Source organism: Mastomys coucha, unplaced genomic scaffold (assembly GCF_008632895.1).
Source record: "Mastomys coucha isolate ucsf_1 unplaced genomic scaffold, UCSF_Mcou_1 pScaffold14, whole genome shotgun sequence".
Lineage (NCBI taxonomy): Eukaryota > Metazoa > Chordata > Mammalia > Rodentia > Muridae > Mastomys > Mastomys coucha.
The window spans coordinates 83,628,096-83,646,918 of NW_022196896.1; the positions used below are offsets into that span (position 1 = coordinate 83,628,096).

The 18,823-nt window shown below is 40.3% G+C and overlaps 1 long non-coding RNA gene across 1 annotated transcript; it reads right to left on the reverse strand.

The window, feature by feature from the left end:
• Positions 1-265: 265 nt before the first annotated feature.
• LOC116088445 lies at positions 266-18,609 on the reverse strand. Its single transcript, XR_004117896.1, has 4 exons — positions 18,271-18,609; positions 16,165-16,274; positions 15,203-15,408; positions 266-364 (listed from the first exon to the last, which is right to left on the reverse strand). It is a non-coding gene; the product is annotated as an uncharacterized LOC116088445 (long non-coding RNA).
• Between the last annotated feature and the right edge of the window lie 214 nt (positions 18,610-18,823).

The following is an 18,823-nucleotide window of genomic DNA, read 5'->3' on the forward strand; positions in this document are numbered from 1 at the left end:
CGACTTCTATGCATGTATATTCAGCACTTTCAAGTCTTAACTCTGGAGACATTGATGCATTCTTTGACATTCCTCTTTACAGAGAAGCCAATACAGTGAGGTTTTCCTGGTGCACTGAGAACTATGGGCTTCATATTGCCATATGAGGACCTTTTCTAAGTCTAGAGTAAATAGAACTATGGCTGAGATGCAGGATTTTATTGAACGTATACAATAATAAAGTCACTGTGAAAGACATTTTAAAGAATCTGCTTAATTAAATGTACCTGCCTGCCTTACACCGGCACATGCTTCGTGTCACGATGGATGTAGCGCTACTGTCTTCCCTTCTGCTTCTGTTTCTCTTCATAGCAATTTAGGAGTACTAATATGAACGAAATAGAAATTCAACTGTTAGGCAGAATTGTATTTCAGCAGCTCAAGGAACATAATTCATAAGCTTAGTGTTTGTTACACTTTTAATTGCAGCCAAATTGCACAACTTAGAAAAACCCCTCATCTGTCACTCTTTTCTCTAAGAAGTTAACTTCTCCTTCTGCCCCGCCCCTCACACAAATGCATGCTTTACCATTGTTATTCTTCAGCCAGAACGCTGGTGAAAACTCAAAAAAAAAAAAGCATAAGATCTTTTCATAAGCCCATTGCTCATCAAGAACGCCTCTTCCAACCTACCCGAGCACCTCAGACTCAAACCAAGAAGAGGGAGAGAAAAAAAAAAGCACAAAATTCTAAAAATTAAACCGGTGCTAGACTTAAAATCTTATATTCACTCTCTGTTTTTAGCATAGCTCTCTTAATATAGTCAAGGGGATGTTTGTTCATAATTTTTTTTTAATTTGTGTGTGTGTGTTTTTTTAATGAGAATGGGGGATATTTTTTCTATCAGAAATGATAAAAATCTCGCAGATGGTAAGGCAGGTAGCCTTAAGAGTGTTTACCTCAATCCATACATATCTCTAAAGTAAGGCTGGCTGGGTAATCTTGTTCCATTACGTTTTAAAGAGTGGCATTTGAAAATACTGTACAGCAGTGATGCTGAGCTGCGCCGCCTCTAATTAAGTGCAGACTAGGAAAAATTATTCTTAGTTTAGTCTGTGGAACGAGGGGGGTCGTGGAAATTTCTCTCTTTGCAATTCAAAATTGTTTTAAAGATAGAATATTTCTTTTCCAATGTCTTCATTAAACAGAGCTGTTAAGAATTGTCTCCCAACCATCCCCAAAGAGTACAAAGCTTCCCCAGTATTCACCCCATATGCTCAGCTTTGAAGTGTGAAGCTGTGACCATCCTTAGTCTCTTACACCACCATCAAAGCCATCTCATTACGCCCAGTGCTGAGAGTTAAAGCACGGGGCCATACCCGCTCCAACACAAACACTGCATTAACAAAGCAACCGCAATATTCCTCCCCCACATGGCTAGGACTTGGAGAAATGCTTACCATATGTACACATGCACGAGATACAAAAATTGACTGTGCTAGAACATCATTGAGAAGTACATTAAACATGCTGACTGGGACTGGATGTTACTCTGAGAGGCTGGGGGGGAAAAAAGAAATGCGGCTGATTTTATGATGGAAGAACAGAAACATTGGGCTGAATAATGAGGTCAAGTGCATTGTAACTGACACACTCAGGTGCCTTGTGCTTTCTTGAGGTTGCAGAGAATGATGTGAGGTTAGGGAACAACACTGTTACCTGTCACTGGAGGCTGCTGTATACTCTGCCATGGTTCATTTCAAAAGAACAAGTAAGCTTACAGATAGTGACACAAAGGGAACAGACTCTGTAAATCTCAGTGTACACGTTCCCAAGGAAGGGGGATGTCCTTTATCTCTAGGTTCTCCACTTATGATTATTGTGCAAGTAAATGATAAAATGCAACAAAAACAGTGATGTGTCGTCAGTTACAAAATCAGATCTCAATAATCATCTGGTTCTTAAGTAAAGTAAAAACATCTGCTATGTTTGAGTGTTTTTAAAATCTTTAGCCCAAACAGTTTTATTTCAAGGTTTTTTTTTTTTTTTTTTTTAAGAAAAACTCTTGCTTTGTACAAAAGAGCCAATTAAAGAATCATCACTGTACATTAGGTATTAGTGGAAATGGGCAACAATGTGAGTGTTCACAATCCGAAAGCCAGACAACAGGTTAAAGGGCTGGACTATGTGAGCACACAACAGTGCGGATAGATTTACTCCTGTGACATTTTCTCAGGTAAAAGCTTTCGGTGTGGGCACTTCCAGTGTGAGCACAGACAGTCAATATACCAGGTTTACACTGCACAAGGTGCTCTCCATATCCCTAAGCTCTGTCCCCACACTGTCAGCCAACCTTGGGTTAAAACGACTTTTTAAAAACTATGCCTATACTGAGCATGTACAGGCCCCCTGATGTTTTTCTTACACAAAACGGTTTTTACAATCATTTATAGGCTCTTAGGTATTAAAAGTAAACTAAAAGTGGTTTAAAGTATAACTGGGGATATGGTTGGATGTGAATGCCATGCATAGGAGGATGAAGCACACACAGACAACTGTCTGCAAGGGTCCTGAAACAAATCTCTAAGGGATAGCAATGGATACTGTGCATAGATATCTAAGCACAAGCATAGAGAATTCTGGACAGGAACATGGTACAGCATGCCGTAAGCTGTCTGATGATGTTGGTGACAAAGAATAATTGTGCTTCAAGATGAAGTTTAATCTTTAACCTTAGTAGTTCAATCTGTGAAAAGGAATTAAGAGAAAAAAATCCAAGGCAAGTCCTTTCTTGCTTTTTTTTTATTTATTTATTTTATGTGTATGAGTACACTGTAGCTGTACAGATGGCCATGAATCATCATGTGTGTGGCTGCTGTTGAACTCAGGACCTCTGCCGGTCCGCTCGCTCTGGTGTAATTCACTGCAACTGTCTTCAGACGCACCAGAAGGGGGCATCAGGTCTCATTACGGGTGGTTGTGAGCCACCATGTGGTTGCTGGGATCCGAACTCAGGACCTTCGGAAGAGCAGTCAGTGCTCTTACCCGCTGAGCCATCTCGCCAGCCCCCCAAGGCAAGTCCTAATGAATGTTTGTGGGCATCCTTTGTCTTGCTATTACCTTAGCAGGAAACCACCAGTAATATCTTGTTTCTAGGTGTAGTTGCTAGTTTAAAATGAAAAGAGCAGATCTATCTTCTACCTTAATTATAAAACCTTAATTATAAACAGAAGAATGGGGCGGGGAGGAGGTATGGGATGTGGAACAGAAGGAGAGTGGATGGGGGTGGGGAGAGTAAAATTCAGAGTGTAAAAAAATAATAATAATAATAAATTAATTAATTAAAAAAATAAACAGAAGAATGGCATACCTCCAAACTCCTAATATCAGCATACCCTACAGAAACATAAACATGGGTACCCATCAAAGTGCATGGTATATCATGATATCAGGGCACACTGGATACTACATACATACATACATACATACATACATATATAATACATACACATACATACACACATACATACATACATACATAATACATACACATACATACACACATACATACACACACATACATACATGAATATATTGTATGATACATACATATATTACATGCTATGATATATACAAATATGAAAATGAGGGCTGGAGAGATGGCTCAGCGGTTAAGAGCACTGACTGCTCTTCCAAAGGCCCTGAGTTCAAATCCCAGCAACCACATGATGGCTTACAACCATCTGTAATGGGATCTGGTGCCCTCTTCTGGTGTGTCTGAAGACAGCTACAGTGTACTTACATATAATAAATAAATCTTTAAAAAAAAAAAGAAAAGAAGAAAAGAAAATGAAGTATCTGATATTCCAAAGAGCTTTTTATTACTTTGTGAGGCACATGCTAGTGTATTTATACCTTTGTGCAGACATAGTGTTGCTTGTCTGAAAAAACGATATCTTCCAGAGTGACTTAGTTTCCCCCGTAGCTTTCTGGTTGTCTTGTATACATGGTTTATGGCCCCAGAGGACAATGTTCTCCCATCCCCTGATCATACTCGAACTTACCATGCAAAAGGGGAACAAATCAGGCACTTTAGATGTTCACACAATCCATCAATCTTCACACCATCTCTCTACAACAGATTCTAGATATCACTGTGCGAATAAAGAGTTGTCTACTATAGAATTTGAACTTTGGGGACTGAAAACACTTCAGATCTTCTGCTCAAGAGACTTGCTAACATCTTTTCATGAGATCCCAAAGGTGCCTTATTTTGAAACTTGATACATAAATCAACGAAGAGGAATCTGCCGTCATTACAGCCGCAGCTGCTCAGCAGTCCCCTCACAGGACATAGAGAACCTATACAAAGAGTAACATACAGCAAAAAGACTGCACACCAAAATCTACCACTCTTATGTCTCACAGCCATCTTTATAAGATGAATCTATTCTCCTGTTTGATAGAAGAAAACACTGGGAAGCCTGAAAAAGACACTAAATGCACTTCTTAAAAATTATCTGCCAAAGAAGGGATTTGAACTCACGCTTTTCAGTCAGTCCTTGAATTCTTATTTTGGCCTCTTCACTATTTAGCTTCCCTGACTAGCTCCTTACTCAACATGATACTAATGGTTAGTTCATGCTGGTCACAAACTCACACAGAGATGCACACGCAAATAAAACGCTGGGTGATGTGGTGGGGTTAGGCCTGCCAATTCCAAATACTCCTCACCCAGATAAAAACCTCATGTTCTTTGTGGGAGCAAATGGAAAAGCTGAAGATCCCCACCAAAAAAAAATAGTTCATATGAAACATGGTAAACTCTTGAGGACTGCCAAGAATCATTGGCTCAGCACTTGTGTAGATCACTTGATATTACTGCATTCATCTTAAGTCATATCCACCGCAATGGCCCCAAAATAACAATCATCACTTTTTTTCCTACATAGCTTCCCAGCAAACTATAACCAAACACAAGGATTAGAGAGATATATGAAAGTTTACAACCAGCCCTTGGTGACAGGATTATGCCTGACTCTCATATTAGCCGAAATTAAATATCTCTCTCCTTTATGACCCAAGTTTCAGGAGCCCTGTTGGCCCTGCTGCTATGAGGGACTACAATCCAGTTAGTTATGCTCCAGTCCTTGCCCTCTGCCACCCTAACTCTGCCTTTCTTTCTTGGATTTCACAGCATCTTGGCCCAAGTCACCCAGATTATTATCAAACAAGAATGTAATTATTTAAAGGAAGAACATCTCCAATATATTGTAGTCTTGGAACCTTTGGTCTCCCAGCTGGTGGTGCTGTATGGTCAACTTTAGGTACCATTTCCCCCACCATGATGGGCTCTCATCCCTCTGGATTTGGAAACCAAATAAACTCTCCCTTAAGTTCCCTTTGGTCATGACATTTTATCACAGCAACAGAAAAGGAACTAATACACCAACACAGCAGCTAATAGTTAAGGGTCTTTAATTAGGGCCACCCCTAACAGCAACCAAGAGCTGTTTATCTCTCCATCTCATCTGTGCTCCCTCAAAAGCCAAACGAATGGTTGTCATGAGCTGTTGGTATGTTCTGCTCCCAAGTCTTTCCAGCTCATTGGTCATATCTTTACCATTGCACCACCACACTACAGTCTGAGTTTTTCCTCACAGTCCCTCCCCTCTTCAAGTCATACAGGAAGACATGAACACTGAATCCAATATCACTAATGTTCTCATAAAAGTTGGGGGGAGAATTTGAACATAGACAATATATAGGAAGAATGCCATGCAAACCTGAAATGGGATGTGGGAGCCAAGATTAAAAAAAAAAAAAAAAAACCTTTCATCTCCAACTTCCAGCCTCCAGGTGGGAGAGTACATGTCTGCTGTTAAAGTCACCTGATCTAAGCACTTTATTATCACAACCATATTAACTTGCTACAGTAGCCTCCCTCCTTTCCCATCTTAACTGCCAGGTGCAGAGTTTGGAAGAGAAATTGGGCATGCATAAGCCTGTCCTTCCTCCTTCCTCCTTCTTAGGAGATAGCTGTCCAGCCCGCCATCCTTGCCAAAATGCTGTGCAGCAGAAAACACTCTCTCTCTCTCTCTCTCTCTCTCTCTCTCTCTCTCTCTCTCTCTCATCTCTGGTTGGATAAGCCAAGCCATCAGCATTAGTCTCATTTGTAGTAAGGTTAGTATTTCTACTTTGCCTCTGCTTTTTTTTGCCCTAGGGAACAGGTCCAAAATGTATTGCTCTCCTTTCAAAACCAGCATCGATCTTATTTTCTTAGAAGCAGGAAGGAGAGACCTCCTTTCTCTGTTCTTTTTCTAACCGTATTGCTATAAACCATGTAGCCTGCCTTCCAAAGGCCTTAGCTGTCAGAGATTCAAGCATGAGCAGTGCCTGTCACTTCCTCCTTCTCATTAGGATAACCTGCAGGCATACCAAATTAGCAGATAACTCAGATAGCTACAGACTGACTGTGGAGGCCTAGCAAGCATAATTAGCACCCTGAGATATCTTACTACATATTCTTGATTAGTTAAAACTAGAGAATGAGCTATTCAATGTACATAACTTTAATAATCACATAATGATGATTATTAATTTAGTGATGTTATAATTATTGTAATATAGTGTTAGGTCCATGTATTACAATCATTGCTACATTCTGAGTCTTTCAAGAAGCACACCTTGTCTCTATCAATAGGAACCAGGGGGTCATGTACATGTCTACATAGGCGTACAGAAAGACTTGGATTTATAGGATTAATCTTATGGGTTCACCAGCATTGCTAACATTACACCACACTGGAAACCCCTATAAATCCTAGGAAGGAGAGACCAAAATGAAAAGAAATTTATTAAAAGCACCTCCAGTGTCAGGGAATTTGTACTTTAAAATTGAATGTGATATCTGTTCACCACTAGAAATCCCTTATTAGACCCACATTCTTCAAAACTGTTAGTAACCACAGAAGATATCAATCTCTGAGTTTGAAGATGTCTACTGAAGACCAGAAATATATGCTCACTAAAGTACTCCCCCCCTTACAGTTCTCTTTGCTAATAAAGGGATACTTAATGTATGTCACAATGACCTATAGCTTAATACTTAATAGTACAAGAGATATTATAACCAGAAGACATGATTGTCACTGGAGAGGAGCATCCCAATCTCAACTACAAGCCTTATGTTTTCTTTCTTTCTTTCTTTCTTTCTTTCTTTATTTCTTTCTTTATTTCTCTCTTTTTTTCAAGACAGGGTTTCTCTGTATGCCCCTGGCTGTCCTGGAATTCACTCTGCAGAACATACTGGCCTTTAACTCAGAAATCTGCCTGTCTCTGCCTCCCAAGTGCTGGGATTAAAGGCGTGAGCCACCACTGCCCAGCTGTGTTATTTATATAATAGGAAAGAATAGCAAGGAAGTGTACAAGAAGGCAAAAAGATGCCATACATTCCACCTGTTCATTCCAATTAGTTGGTTCTTTTTGGACATTTGTTCTCACTAATATTTTAATAAAATCTGCTTGGTAAACATCAGGGATGAAACACGGAAAGATGAAAAACCAGTCCAAAGGTATACTGTTAAACTAGCCACAGCTGCACAAAACTAGGACCTGATCCTTGTGAAATGAACCTCAGAACTATCTACCTTGGAGACAAATGGGGAAAGCATTTCTCCCCCAGCTCTGATCACCCCAACTGGCCAAAGGTTCCCCAGTGGGGTGATAACTTGCTGGAATGGTAGTTTGTAGCAGAAACCAAATGAGAGATGAGAGAGCAGTTATTTCAGGTGTAGTTGATTTTGTCCATAATTAGTGGTCAAAGAAGACTGGGTTTCTTCACTCCATGTCTCTCAGTTGGTTTCTTCTTTCCTTGTCAGTGTCTCTGGATTACAATAGTAAGTGTAGCCCCTTCCCCTTACATGTATTCGATCTATGGTGATATGCATCTGTGAACAACCTTGTAGCTACCTTTCATAGTTAAAAATAGAGCAAGTCATTGGAAACCAGTCTTCATAGCTTTAGTACTCTCACAATACACAATTACTCATTTTCTCCAGCTTTTTCTGTGGCAACTGTGTCATATCCTTCTCAAGGTAGTGGCTGTGCTCTAAATGTGTTGACCTATGTCTATCAAACCAATTATCATTTTTACACTGTGGCAAAAAAAAAGACAATGCCAATGCTACTCTATATGAGAACCTAGCACCTAAATGGACTAGTTTCAACCAAATCTAATCTCCACAACAACTGAAAAATTAGAGTAGAAAATTCTGAAAGTGCAGAGTTGCTCCTGATTTGCCAGATATGCCAATGTTTTGAGAGTTTATAGTGAGACTGTCTATGGGTCTCTAGACTATCCACACAAGTGTTGATGCCCTGGATATTTTTGTCATCACATGTGTCCTCCCAGATAGCCCCCAAATATCATGAGGCTGATTGTTCTAATATAGCTCATTGGCGTTTTATAGATTTAAAGAACACACACACACACACACACACACAAGTAAAAATGATTGGTGCTTCATGCATGTAAATGTCAAGGACCAGCCTCAGCTTGGAGGGGATTCCAGAGGAAGGGGTATTTGGGAGAGGTGAAAGAATGACTTGGAGCCAGTTGTGGGTACAAGCTAGCAGCTCTGTCTTCTGCTCAAGATGGCTCTACAGATAGACATCTAGTTAGCTCAGCTCTTGAAGACCAAAGCCCAGTCTTTCATTTACATATCAATTCAATCATTATCCCAGGTTTCCTTTTGATTTTCCCACAAAAAGGATTCTATGACTTTAGCCCCTTGATTCTTAGAAATAAACATTAAGTACATTGTTTGTTTTTTAACATAGAAAATGAATTCAGAGATCAGCCTGAATTTGTAAGCACAAACAATAAATTTAGCTGGGTGAGATCCTGTCCTGAGATTACCATTCCCACTACGCCTGAACGTAAACTTGCTCTGTCGCAGGCTGACCTTGAATTTAGGAATCTGCCTGCCATTGTATCTTTCTGACAAGCTAGATCATTAACACAGCTGCTTTTGTTCTTTTAGATCCATTAAGACCCTCACACAATTCATATCGCTTCCTTATATTTTGCATAGTTGAGAAATTTTTACATTCTTGACCTCATGTTTTCAGAGTTCTTGCCCATAGCCTTAACAGCTGTCCTGAAGTTCATAGCTTTTACCATTTTTCTAAGGAACATTAGACACTCTGCTTCTAATTATCATGGAATCATTAACCTTGACAGAGAGATATTTCCCAAAGGATGAACATGAAGTAAAAATATGTACATTATTATGCAGACAAGTCTTACACCAAGCAGCCATCAACATTCATAGAGCCCCATGCACTGTTGGCTCTGCTCCAGGGGAGGGAATTGTGTCACATTGTCCCTTCCACAGCCACACAGGACTTGGCACTATCTTCCTTTACTCCCACTATTTTCTGTCTCAATCATAACCTGACATGGTTTAAGTATTATTTTATTTAATCAATGACATAAAACAGAAGCCAGTGTCTACAACACTTACAGATACACAGCCATACTCCACACTATTAAAAGTTGAATTTTTCTGAGCCTGGAGTAGAGGAGGGAAGCCATATTTTATTGATAAATCATTAATTTCCTAAGTGTCTTCTACCCTTACAGCCCCCCCTTCTATTTGGTATTCTTCATAAAGTTTGTGTGTGCAGGCAACAGAGTCATACAACAGGAACATCCACTCCTATGTGTGCAGACTGTGAGCAAATGAGCTGTCGGAAACATACAGGCAGCACAGTGGTCCACATGATCACGTGGAGAAGATATACATAGTCTAGAGAAGCCCAGGGATTCAGGCTAGATAAAAGCTATATTGAGTAGACAGATGGATTAGAGGAGAGTATGTCTATAAATTTAACTCTCATTCAAAATTAGATGGATTCATGGAATGATCCAAGATGATTACAAATCACCAAGAATTAGTGAAGATTTTAGGTAAGGATGTTAGTATGAGTTCATGTGTTTACTTTCACTTCTACTAGAAATAGAAAAGCTGCTAAAGAAAACTGGTTTAGGTCGCCTCTGCTCTTACAGACCTGGAGGAGGAGGAGGCAAGGGAACCAGAAACTGGAGGGCAGACGAATGAGGAATAGGTGCTTTAGCTGAGCCTGGGTGGCAGAATATCTAAAATATAACAACCTGACTCATACCACACACCCCTTAACCGGTCAAAAGTAGCACCTTCATTTGGAGAGAAAAGGTCAAGGTGAAGCTTGAATCAGGAAGTCACATGGCAGCAAAGGATGAGGTGAAAAAAAAGCTATATTTTCATCCTTTATAGTGAAAAATTCATTAATAATGCCTAATACTGGAAAAACCTACAAGTAACAATATAACTGTTTTGGTTACTTTTCTCTTGATCTGATAAAATACAGTAACCAAAAGCCACTTAGGAGAGAAGTTTATTCTTCCTGTTGTTCCAGAAATACAAGAACCCGTGATAGCAACACATGGTAGGCATGTCGACAGAGCAGGAAGCTGAGAGATCTCATCCTCAACCACAAGCGTGGAGTAGAGAGCCAGAGCAGGAGGCAGAGCAAGGCTGTGAGCCCAAACACGGCCACCAACTGGGGACTAAGTGTTCGAACACCTGAGCCTGCAGGGGCACATTTACCACTTAAACTACCACAATAAGCAAGGTGTTTACATAGCTGGAATTAAGCCTTCAGTAGCAAAATCTATTAGAGCTGAAAATACCCATCTTTGAGAGAAGGAAACTGAGATATTGGTATGGTAGAGGCCATGGGTAAGGCAATACTTAGTGAATTTTTAAATAAACCCTACAGAAATTTGGGGTTTAGCAAATGACATCATGTTAATACAAAGAAAATGCAGGAGAGAAGAAAGGAAAAGGGATGGCAGAAAGAAAAAGAAGAAAATGTGATACACTAGCAATTGAGAGAGAGAGAGAGGAGGAGGAGGAGGAGGAGGAGGAGGAGGAGGAGGAAGAGGAGGAGGAGGAAACAGATGGCCTAATAAATTTAAGGACTGAAATAAATATGCAAGCTTTAAATAAAGATAAGCTAGGAATACATTCCTCTTAAACTCTAAATTCTAAGTCCAACAGCCAAATGATAGCTCTAGCTATGCTTTGCTGTCCTGTACATAATTCTATGTGCTTTTTCCTTCCATATTCTCTGTCACCCTCTCCTCTCTGTCGCCCTCTCTTCTCTGCCTATCTCTTGGCTTTCTATCATCTTCCATTATCTCCATTTCCTATCATGCAGGCAAGATAATCTTTCTGAATTTGAAGCCAACCATAGTGCTTCCTACAGTTTCCATTACCTCTAACATAATATTTGTACTCTAAATCCAAACTAAAGATTCATTATGTCACCTCTGAGGATGTCTTGAGCCTCTTCCTGGGACCACACCGAAGTCCTTGGCATGTACTTATGTGTAGGCTGCCCTTCTTTCTGCATTGCTTTTCCCTTCATTCTAGAAGATTCCCAACCAAAATCCTATGCATGCACAAAAACATATGCACGAAAACTTAACAAATAATGTAGGTAGCCTCATAAACACAAATGGCAGACTTACTTTAAGAATCCCTTTCTTAAGATAATAAGTAAGCTTAGAGTTAGGAATTTTTACATGTAATGCACTCATGGTTTACACATATCAAAGTAAACTATTTTTGTGTTGCCAAAAATCCTACATTGCTCTTTATCCCAAGGAAAGTTAAATAAATTTTCTGAAAGTTAGTTTTCCTGGAAGGGGTGACTCTATGAAAAACATCCCTTTACTGTTCTGAAAATACTAGGATCCTAGAATGTGAATATTTCTGCCTCATAAGGACGCCTGAACATGCTGTTACAAAAAATAGTCTTTAAAAAATTTTGGATGATATTAGCTGAACAGCTGTGTAGAAAGGGGGAATGTAAAAATAAAAACTGCATGTTGGAGCATCAAAATAGTAACCATGTACACTATATGACTGTTTTTAATCAAATGAAGATTGAAGCTATTACGTTTCAAATCAAATGTTATAAATTAGTTCAAGAATGCAGCTGAGCTCTCACTTAATTAGAAATGTCCATGTTTAAATCATGAGGTACAGTAGCTGCCAGTGGAGCAAAAGAGAAAGGAATGGGAGAAAGGCTGCACTCAGACCTTCTGTCTCAACTCTCTCCTACACAGGAGGAACATCTGGGGTGGAAGACTCTTGATGTCAGCAAGAACTCCATGTACTAGCTAATTTCGGAGTTAATGCAATTATCCAGAATTGTTTTAAAGACAATTATCATTATTATAGTTTGGACCACTGTCCAATTCCAGACAATATAGTAGTTTGGACAATTTTGCAAACCCTTTATGCTGAAGGTAAGTCTTTCTTGGATAATAGTAAAATGAATTCAGGGCCTAGATTTCCTCAGAAAATGACCCCTGGGCTGTCAGGTTGCAGTAAGTCTCATTTCCTATCTCTGGTGCTTACTGTAGCTCAGGTAAAGTTCAAATCTACACTCCAGTGTTAGCCAATCTTTTCAAATGGGGCAGCGCCATAGAAGGCCTTTTGAGGTCATCTAGGAAGAATGCAATTACCCCAAGAAGGGCTTTCCCCTCTAATTTCCCTTATAATTAACCACAATGCAGCTAGACAGTCCAGGCAAAAGTTCTTTTTCTCCCAATTTGCCTCATTCAAAAACACCTCAAGTAATGTAACTTAAATTTTCCAAATAAAACTTTCTCTTGGGGTTGAAGCCATGCATGTGACAGATCACCTCTACAGAAAGCCTTAGACTTGTGCACAAGTAAAAAAAAAAAAGAAAAAGAAAAAAAGAAAACAAAAAGAAATTCAGAGCAAAGAGGGATGTGAGTCAACCTCTGAGATGTTTTCACCCTCATCATTACTTCTCCTGTTGAAAATGAGACACGGATGGGAAAACTAAGCTGGCTCTGCCTGGAAGAATCCATGGGCTCACACAAACCTACCATTGTTCCTTCTCTATCAACTGGATCAAAATTATTAGTGAAAACTTTCTAAATGCCACAGGCACAGATTGGAAGGGTGAGTCATAAAGCCGCTGGTGCCAATGTGAACTCCACACCTATTGTTAGTACAGCCTGGAGCTTGGCTTTGCCCAGGGAGCTGACCTGCGCCCCTCTGTGGTTAGATGGTCACAGGTCATTTGCACTTGTAAGAACTCTGTGGCCTGAACTTCTCTTACTTCTGGCCACAGCTTCATCCTCATCCACCCCAAGTCAGAGAAAGGATAAGTGGGGATTTATGATCACTGCTCCCTGGCAAGGGTGAATTCCCTCCCAAATCTGTGTAGTGATGGCCAAGAAAACCCCTACTCAGGCAGCCAGAGAAGAGCTGCCCAGAAATGTGCAACTGTAAACTTTCATTTTGTTTTCTCTTATAGTCTGAACAGAAAACTATTTTTTTATCCAAATTAATTTAGGAAGAAAATATTCAACATTTCCTCTCAGCCCACCTGCCTACACAAGGAAAGTGTACAGTTCTTCAAGTCTTTTCTGCCCAAAGTGGGGGAGTTGGGCAATATTTAAACAGTTTAATTAGTTTTTATTTTTTACAGTTGGTTACTTCAGTTTTTTCAATATTCTTCTATTAACCTGACACAATTACTAATTATTTTTAAACTAATTTATAAATAATTATACTAAAATGTTTCAAAATTGATTAGCTTTTAAAACTCAGATACACATTTTAGCTTTGTATTTATTTAGTAATCATATTTCTTTATTGAAGGTTTATGTATAAGTAAGTACCAGTTCCAGACACCTAAGCATTTTGTGGTATTTCCCCACTAACAAAGAAGTAGAATCATTTTAGCAGCTGAAACAAAAGCTGGGCTCTCATCTCTAGCCCATGCCTGTTACTCATCACTTCTAGGGTCCTCAATCTCCATGAAAACATTTCTTTTCAAAGAAGATAATCTGCCAAACTGAAAACAAGTTAACTTAAAGATATTTTTAGTTTCTTATCAAAATGTTTAAGATAAGATTAGTTTTAATATTTTTTGGGGCATTATCCCTCAAGATCAAGATATCATATCAAACCTCACAATGTCCCCTATAGAACATGGAGCCCCATGTAATTACAACCTGTGGTCCAATTACTGCTGCCAATAGATGCATGGCTATAGGGTCATCTAGTGGAATACCGGCAGTAGTCAACCTCCAAGGAAAAATGATTCTTCCTGTTCCAGAAGGCATAGCTACCCACAGCTCTCAGTTAGGAGTGGAGCCATGGGCACCAGTTCACAGGTCTGAGCTGTAATTCTTAACTGTGTTGATCTTGTGCAGGTATCCACAGTTGCTGTAGATTTATGTGTACAACTGATATGATAACCTCAGTGTCTGGTATGGATTGTCTCCTTATGGGCCACTGGTCATGGAGACTCCAGAGAACCTAGAACAATTCAGGCTCTTGTCCTTGTTCTTGATTTCCCACCATATCTATATTATTAAGAGCTTATTGCTGAAAACATCATGCATTTTAGTTACAGTATATAGAGAAATCAATCGTGAACCAACCAGAAAAAAAAAATCTCTTCCCACTGGCTAACTTTTGTAGTTCTAGAAGGTGCTATTCAGGGTGATGAAGGGGAAATATTATCAAAAGACTTACCCAGATGGGAGCCCCATGACCTGCAATTATTAATCATCTACCAAGATATACCTATAAGTGCAATAGGGCTATATAGGGGGTAGCCAACCATTTTCTAATTAGATTCAAGGCCCACTTCACAGGGAAAACCTACCCATAGTATGGTAGATCTGACCCAAAATCCATGGATGGGGAGTTCATAGGCCCCAAAGGGAACCAACTATTTTTTTTATCTTACTAAGTAGATATAATATAAAATAAAATATCAATTATCTAAATACTTATCTCTACACCTGCAAATTAGTTCAGCTCTCAGACCTCATCAGAGAAGGTTTTTATGTAGTAGACCATGCTCAACAGTACAGAGAATAAGTGTCTGCGAAGTGCTTAGCTCTAGATAGGACCTGCCCCCTCTGCCTCCAAGGCTCAGGGACCATGGAAGAAGAGGATATGGAAATATCATAAGGTCAGAGAGGGTGGAACTGAACCTGACAGGACCACTGCACCCATGAACTCATTGCAGCTATGGTTGCCTGTGTAAGACCTACCCAGGTCAAGCCAGACAACAGTTCAGCGTGGAAGGGGTGGGGTTCAAGAGGTTCTGCCCTTACCTGAGGAGCTATGGATAGATGAGGACTTCTCTGGGAAGAAGATTCCATTCTCCTTGAGGGTGTGAACTCTTGTCGGTTAGCCATGCTCCAGTGGATGGTCTCACATCCGGGAGGGTATGTATGGATAACACAAAGTGGACTTGGTAGGTTTAAAGTTGAAGAAGAGGACTCGACATGGGAACTGGGTGGGGAGGTAAAGAGGAGCTCTGGAAGTTTACAGGAGGCAAGGGGGTGAATATGATCAAAATACATTGTATGCATGCATGAATTGTGCAAAGAATTAGTAAAAACATTTTTTTTTAACTTTAAGAATGGAGAAAATGTCACAAAAAAAAAAATTGCAAGGATTTCTACCCCCTGTGGTAAAACCTTAACACTTAATTCTTCCCATATAGTTAAATTTAACATAATAGAAAAATTCTAGAGTGTGATCTTTGAAAGTGACACAAAGCTTGATGTTCACATGCAGGGATGCCCACTTCTTAGAACACGTGTAGGTACAGCTGGCCAGAAGCCTCAGTTCAGATGTAAGCACTGGATGTTTTTAAGAGACCTTAGGGACTTACTACTGAACTTACTCACCGAAGTTCTCTTAACTTACTTAGTCTAAGTGAAGCCTTTTACTCAACGGTCCAATTGTACAACTCCAAGCTGACTATGATATTATGTGACCATAACCTCATAATTTGGGAGGCTAACGAAGGAGGATCCTGAGTTCAAGGCCAACCTCTCCTATGAAATATAATCTTGTCTCAAAAATCCAAAATAAACAGCAGCAAAATTGTGACACTTTTACCTAGCATGTCTTAGCAATCTCATCTATTTGTTCTTGTCAATATTTCCTTCCAAAAACCAGACATCGGACTTCCCTGGGCAATACCTGCCGCCCCCTCCCCTTCTTAAAGAAAAATCTAAAGAAAGACAATTCGTGCATAGCTCAAGAGGTTTGGGCATGCACATACCTGTCCAGCTGCAACTGTTCTTGACTATCCATCTTCCTTGGAGGGCCACCAACAGTCATATGTTAACGACTTCCAGCTTCAGTGCCTCATGACTCTCTTGACTCTGAAACCTGGAAGAGAAGGCTGCTGTACCCTGCTGTGGCAGTCATACAGAAACTCCGGAGTTATTTTTGAAGTTTACAAGCCTGGTCCAGCCTCCTTAAAAGTCCCCCATAATCCTACAAAAGCGAATTCAAAGCGAAGGGCTAAAGGGTTTACGTGGTAATTAAGCCCTTAGTGATGCTATTATACCTCTGTCCCCTGGCAACTTAACAACAGATCTTTTCAGAGCTGGAGGAAAAAGAAGTTGGAACCAGTAACTGCAGAGCTTACAGCAGCCCTGCACTATTAATATGGCCAGTATGAGGAGATAAAATCATGACACTTGCCCACAGGCAAACGAGCATCTGCGGAGCCCTACGCTCTTGTAGGTCTAACATTTATAACTCGGCCTCCTGTACCGAAGACCTATTAGGCCATTTAAGTATGCCCGTTTTGCCTAATTAGAAAAAAAAAGTAAGATTTGTATCATTTTATCCCACCCGCTTAAACATACATCCCTTTCCATTGTTGGTAAAGCAGGCTTATGTTCTTAACTTGTGCAACCAGTCCTCCCTGCACCTTTCAGACTAACTACAAAAGATGAAATGGGAGCAAAAGCGATTTCCTCTTTTACATTGTTTCTCAACACGTTCTAGCTCCTGGAGGAAAAAAAAAGAGGGAGATGATGATGATGATTTTTTTCCCCTAAATCTTCTAAAAAGCTTTTATTCACAGTTTCATGGGATTCAATAGACCCAAATGCTGAAAGAATGAAACTCGCTCTCCTGCAATTTCTTAAGCACACGTGTAGGGAAGAGAATGAACGCTGGCAGGAGACGCCGTCCCACGAATCTCAGCAGAAGGAAATTGTTTGGTGTTTGTAATGGGGTATAATAGCTATAATTCCTTTTGAGCGGCTGCCACTAATAAGCTGATAAAAACTATGAACTAAGACCCAGGAATCCATCAGTGTGTGTCTTCCACAGCCGTCTCTGTAAGTTCATTCACTCCCAGACAGGTAGCCGATGTCACGTGTCTGATAATGAAGCGCCCAAGCCGATTGGCTCTTCCCACAAAGGAAAAGGGAGAGCTGGCTGCGTGGTGACTCTAAAAGGTGTTTTGTTTCTTTTCTTTCTTTTCTTTTAGATTCTCTATGTAGCCTTGGCTGTCCTGGAACTCACTCTGTAGACCAGGCTGGCTGTGTTTCTTTTTAAAAGTCAGTAATTACTGGGAATTTCACAAACATTTCCAAGTTGGAAGACAGCAACCAAAATGTGCTTCTAGATAGAGGTGGTGGGTTGGGGTAACTCTTCTCATGAAAGCTGTAAAAATGACAATCAGAAATTAAGATACACTGAGTGATAGCTACCACCCTAATGTTCACCTAGGAACACAAAGCTACTGACTTAGTAACAGTTATCGTTTCTATTTAAGTGATTTTAAGCCTGCAGATGCCCTATGTTTTATGTGTGTCTTACAAAAGCAAATGTTATTAAACTATGCATCACCAAAGGGATGTTTTGTGAAGGGTGACAAACGCATAGTAGCATCTCTTGGTAGTGTTGGCCACAGGAGGAAGGAGGCTTGAGTCTCAGTCTCCACTGAATTACTGCCAGGTGACCTTGTGCACATCATTTAAACGTAATTGCCCAATCAATAGTCCTCGCACAGAGAACATGCAGGAGCAATAGTAATACTGTAATGATAGTGTGGGCTATGCTGGCAAGAGTGAATTGCAAACTGCTTGACATTTGGAAAGCTTAGTTTTCATTTTAACTCTGAATTAAAAACTATGACGTATTGTGTATAGTGCTTATTTTATTAATGACCAAATAAGTGGGCCATGAAGGAAACAGTACATTTTGGGGGTAAATAGATCCTTCTCGGGAGCCTAACGGTACCCTGAGCAATCTGCGTCTCAGCGATTCTTGCCTGCACCCAGTGTGCAAAGTCGCACAGCTAAGCTAACACAGGCATTTGAAAGGATCAAGTGTGCACACCGGTGTAAGTGGTCTATCTCAGTACCCGAGGTCTGTTGAGGATGGAGCTGTGCTGTCTGGAGACCCGGAAGCACTTCCAGAGTGTAGATGTGGTGGGTGGAACAATAGTCACAGCAATGGCCAGGATGCTTGCTTTGCTCTGCTCTTCTCTTCTGGCACCTGGAGTGTTAAGTAAGCAGGCTGCCAAAAGGAGTCCCAGGCTAGAGGCGAAAGGATGAACAAAAGAGAGTCGGTGCTTTGCTGCTGTTTCTGCGGCTCAGGGTTAGTTTCATGTTCATTAACCGTGCAGATCCTACCATCCTGGACAGCAGGGCATTATAACCTGAACACTAGACTCGAAAAGTCATCAGATTGGCTGGGACAGTATTCTGGGTGTAATGTGGTCATGTGCACTGGACAGAGGAACATTGGTGACAACACTGGGAGACATCCAGCAAGTGACTCTGCCTGACTGTGACGTTATGGAACTTTCTTGTGGAAGTGTGCTATTCCACTCGGAGGGTGAATGGCCCTTCACAGCGTAGCTTATGCTACTTGCCAGGCTTCTGCTTAACAAGTAGACCGGATCACTTTGTTAA